The following is a 5144-nucleotide window of genomic DNA, read 5'->3' as shown; positions in this document are numbered from 1 at the left end:
GGAGGCGCGGGGCGCGGGGGAGAGCCGTCAGGCCCGGCCCTGCGGCTGCGGGCCGCCTCCGGGGCTGCGCTCGGGCTGCGCTTGCAACAGCTTGTCTGCTTAGAGCGCTGCTGTTCACAGTTTCGGAGTCTGAAGTTCGTGTCTTGATGAGCTGGATCGTCTTCAGTTTGGCGGGACCCAAGCCTGAGAACCAAAGGGAGGCTCTCGTCGGAGAGCGCGCGGGGGCGGGCGGTGCGGAGATCACGGCCGCGCCTCGACGCCTGGCAACGCTGGACGCCCGCTTTAGTTCCCCCGAGGCGCAAAGCGCCCTTCGGGGAGCGTGCCCGGCCCTTTCAGAGCAAACGGGCACGCACAGGCTTCTGCGGCACTGCCCTCCCGTCGTGCCCAGCCCACGCCCTTCTGTGCCCTGGAGCCCCGGGCCCTTAAGTACTGGAATCGAAACTTCAAGTGAGCGTGACACGAAGTTTGCTTGTAAACATCGGTGCAAGTCCAAAACGGCGTTTGTACTTTTCCTGCGAATGTGTTCACGTGTTGGATGGCACGGAAACGGAGCAACACGTGCATACTTAACCCAGCCGGGGCTTAGGGCCCAGCGCCCAGCCCTGTGCCTGGGACGGACGGAGCGGGCAGAGGGCGGCCGCCCGCCCCGCGTCCCGCCTCGCACTGTGACGCTGTCGGCCCTTGCGGTGGCCTGGGTCCCCCGCTGTGTCAGAGAGGGAGCAAGAGGTGCCGGCTCTGCGGAGGCCGGAACCCAGGACTGTCCCGGGTGCTGCTGAGCACCCACGCGTGGCACTGTCCCTGGGGCAGGGCTCGGCTTGGCTGCCGTGTTCTTCCCACAGACAGTGTGAGTGCGTGTGAGCATGCGCGTGAGCGTGAGTGTGCATGTGCAGTGTGTGTGCATGCACTGACCCGGGGGTCGCCCGACCACAGCCCGGCTCTGGGGATGCTGGTCCTGCCGGCCAGCCACCTTCACCTGCCGCGCAGGCAGCTCCCCGTCACCCGGCCTCTGTCTCCAAGGCCCCGCCTTGGCTTCCGCCCGCCTGCCCCGCGGGTCCGGAGTCAGGCGGAGCGGCGGGCGGAGCTCTGTGGGCTCAGGCCCTGCCCGAGACGGCCCTGCCCCGCCTGGGAAGGAAGGAGCGCGCCCTCGCCGGGGCCCGCGCGGGATCCGCGCTGCCGCCGGTCCCCAGCAGGGTGGCGAGCTGCCCTTCCCTTTGGTCCCGGGGGTTTCCACCTGGACTTTCCTTGATTGCAGAAACGGCGAGCTGACACACGGCAAAACCAGGTATCCTAAAGCGAGAAAGGAAACCAGTCGTCCACACGCGTCTTTGAAGAACACTTTCACGCAGTGTTTTAGGGAAGCCTGGGGTGGGTCAGCTCCGCACCCCGGGGTGTGCGTGACGCGCCAGGAGCTCGCCGCCCTCTGGGCCTGCAGCCGCAGGGGCGAGTGGCGCTTTGCGAGACCCCTTCGCGAGGGCCTCTTGCGGCCGCATCTGCGCTGCTCGTCGGCCTCGGGCGCCAGAGACCCCCGCTCCCCACCCACTGCACACAGAACGCGGGGCTGGGTCTGCCGCCCCCACCTCGCGGCCGCAGCGCCCCCTGCCGGGCCCTCGCGGAGCTCAGCCGGAAGTCCGCTCCGAGTCGCCGCCCCGCGGTGGGAGAGGCGGCTGCGCTGAGCAGCTCCCGCGGTCTGACCTCCAGGAGCAGCGCGCGTGCTCCTTAATATTCACTTCCTACGTGTTTTCAACATTCACTTGTGTGTATCCAAGGAAAGGTTCAAATTTTTATTATAAAACTTTTATATACTCTACCATACTCTACTTTTTATGCTCCGGTATAATTTTAGTTCATTCACTGACTTAACCTTTGACCCCACCATTTCAAAGGTCTCCCGGACAAAGATTGTAAGTGCGTGGCTGCCCGGGCTGGGAAGTCGAGGAAGAACGAACGTGGGGCTTCGAGAGGGAGGAAATGAAAATACTCCAGCGTTAGCTGTGACGACGATTTCCAAAGTGTGGCACAGGGGAGCTGTCGAGTTGTGTGCTTTAAGTTAGTAAACAGGAAGATGGGGGTGTGAGCAAAGAATATGGTAAGTACTTACATTTTAAGAATATTACAGTGCAAGATACATCCCCATTAACCTCCTCAGAGTACTCCTCTGGTTCCCACACACTTCTCCCACTGTCCCCCACACTTTCTAGAGCGGTTCTGGAAGGCTTCTTTCCCGAGCATCCTTGGTTGCCCTGGCCTGGCTGCCTCCAGGTCCTGCATCAACTGAAAACGCTGCCTTTCACAGTGATTTGACTGGGGAGAGCCGGGAGCCACGCTGTGCCGGCGCAGAGAATCAGGCGGACCAGCACGGTGCGGCTGCACTTGCCGTGCTCCCGTCACAGCGTGTAAGCACGCGGAGGAAGGCGGGCTCTCAGAACCGCTTCAGACAGTGGCAGGAGTGATGGGGTATGTGCGCTTGATGGAGGGCGGGCGTTCTGAGGGGAACGGAAGTGCGTCTTTTACTGTGACGTATTTTTAAAAATTTAAGTATTCATTGTATATTTGGATCATACCTCCTATGTGTAATACCGCTCAATAAAGCTGTTACCTAAAGTATCTCCTGTGATAAAGGCTAGTGTCTACGCAAGAAAAATGTGGGTCCATTCCAATATTTCGATTTTTATGTTCGTAGGTTTGTTTCCATAACCTATGAAAATTTATAGAGCAGAAAAGGAAGTTTGGAGCCAAGAAAATCATGAAAAACTCATGCTATTATCCTTTCTTCTTGATTTCTCCTTTACATAGATATATATGAAGAATGTGAAACCTTGGCCTATTTTCAGGCAGATTTTATTTTAAATTGGAAAGTATTTTCTTACCTGGAAAGGGAGTTCCTAAAATGCATTTCTCATTTGAAACTGAGGCTTGGTGACGCATTTTGGAGCCTACAGAGGAGGTGGAGCCGGGAGTGGTCTGCTCTGTGATCTTCGGGGCTGAGCCCTGCTTTACCCCTTTTTACAGGCTGGGCGGCTGAAGTGCAGGGCGCCCCGGCCAGGCCCCTCTGTCTTGGGGGACAAAGTCTGTCTATATCAGAGCCTGAGCTCTGAAGGTCCGGACCTGCTGCCCCGTGAGCAGATCCCCCACTGCAGGGGAGAAGGATGGAAAACTAAAGACGAACCAGTAAAGCTGGCAACCTCAGACCAGAGCAGACCCACTCTGCTCCCTGACAGCCCAGCTGCCTGAGCACCGCTTGTTGGTCACCCCGGCTGTCCTAGTGATGGTGCCCACCGGATACCCAGCAAATGTTGGATTGTTGAGTAAACACAAGGTGCACACTTTGCCAACCACATGCATGTTCCTTCCTCACACGGACACCCCCCCCCAGAAATCCAAACCGCTTTGTGTTTTCCTCCTTGCTGATGGAGTGGCTGCAAGTTCTTGACCAATAAGAATCTGTAAAGTTTGTGAAGTTGGAGGAAGCAGTATTGAGCAAGGACAGTCAGAAGGAACGAGAAGGCGTCTTCGTTCTGCCGTTGGCGTGTGGATGGACCGCACTGCAGCGTTGCCGCTACGGTCCTCACTGTCAGTCAGTACTGGCCAGACGCTCCCTCAGTGTCTCAGCTGTCTGGGCGCCGAGGTGGAGCCTGCTGGGAGCAGCCGCGTCAGGCCCTCGCTGAAGTGTATATTTTAGGAGAAGCCGGGAGAGGAGGTCAGTGAACAAGTACAATAAACAGGAGCTGGGGACGGCCAGGCATGGGGAGTGCATGCGGGCTGAGACGTGGTTTAGAATGGGGTTGAAGCCGCCTCTCAGGTGCTGATCCTAAGACACCTCCGGGCCACGGAGCCTGCCCCACAGCTGTGGGCCAGGTGCTGGAGAGGACCTTGCCGCGAGTGTGCTCCTCATGACCAGAGCGCCACAATCATGTTTACACAGTGCTGAGGGCTGGGGCGCCAGGGGCATGGTGCTGCTGATGGCTCTGCTCTTTTCAGGGAGGTGCTGGGCCCAGCAGCTGTCTCCCAGGGTGCTGATGGGCAGGACCCAACCTACAAGCCAAGCTGAGCCAGGGACTCGCAGCTCTCTGGCCTCCACAGCCAAGATCTGCTTGCTGCCCGTTGCCCCCTCTGGAGAGTTTTTAATTGTTTTATCTGGCCAGTGAATTGTGTGCTTAGTCTTCAAACTGCGGGTTAGCAGGTGGGAGAGTGGGGCTTCCTAGTCGGGGGCCTTGGGGAGTGGCAGGGTCTCACTCATTTGGGGGCGGTCTGAGGTTTAGGTTAACTTCAAGAGAGTGCTTTTTTCATTTTAGATAGTCATTTTCCAGCAGTAATTAAGAGGGAATAATTTATAGGTTCAGTTAGAGTGTGGTCCCTCGGCCAGAGGACAGCATCCCGCACGCACGCACGGTGTCCATACCGCACCCCGCATGGTGTCTGCGCTGCAGGCCCACCCCACCGGTCCAGCACAAGGCCGAGAGTGGCAACTCAGGCAGGGCAGCCTGAGACTTAGGGCTGCAGGTCCTCTCACGTTTATCACACAGGGTTGCTCTCATTTTGGAGCAAAGTGGGGTTATTTTCCATCTACTGCTTGTTGCGGTATTTTAAACAAAATGTCATTAGGAAATGGTCACATCTGTTGTGTGAATAGTCAAATACTACTCAGTCACTTGCATCAGTTTTCAGATTGCAGATTTTATGAACCAGACTGTTCAGGTTGCAAAGCAGAGTTTTAAAGATTGAACTGCAAGGAACTAATTTTGTATACCAAAAATGTGGATGAGGAATGATTTTATATGATTTAAGTTAATCAGATAAATCCTGATAAATTTTTAAGTTTTATAAAAACAGCACCTGTTAAAATTGACCATTTAAAGAAAAATAAGTTCAAATATTTTAAAATTGTGTTAGAGTAGAAATGGACAGGCTTCTGTCTGAGGCAATGTGGAAAATACGGACAGTATCTTCTGAGGGTATGCAAAGGGCAGAATCGAGAGAATGCAGGTCAGGTGAGGCCTTTCATCTTTGACTCTGTCCACAGTCACTTCAGATGTGGCTGGAAGGAGGCAGGGTTATACTCTGTGAGGGACTGAGCCCTAAGTCCACCTGGTTAATCTGAAGGAGGCCATCCTGTCTATGCATTACCACCTCCCCTGTTTCTCTGT

At 56.0% G+C, this 5144-nt stretch overlaps 1 long non-coding RNA gene across 1 annotated transcript; it reads left to right on the top strand.

The window, feature by feature from the left end:
- Positions 1-1108: 1108 nt before the first annotated feature.
- LOC102029079 lies at positions 1109-2604 on the top strand. Its single transcript, XR_260519.2, has 3 exons — positions 1109-1282; positions 1884-2086; positions 2199-2604. It is a non-coding gene; the product is annotated as an uncharacterized LOC102029079 (long non-coding RNA).
- The last annotated feature ends 2540 nt before the right edge of the window (positions 2605-5144 follow it).

The sequence above is a fragment of the Chinchilla lanigera genome, unplaced genomic scaffold (genome assembly GCF_000276665.1).
Source record: "Chinchilla lanigera isolate Chin_1 unplaced genomic scaffold, ChiLan1.0 scaffold00016, whole genome shotgun sequence".
Lineage (NCBI taxonomy): Eukaryota > Metazoa > Chordata > Mammalia > Rodentia > Chinchillidae > Chinchilla > Chinchilla lanigera.
The sequence above is the reverse complement of the archived record's forward strand: the minus strand, read 5'-3'. Positions and strand labels throughout refer to the sequence as shown.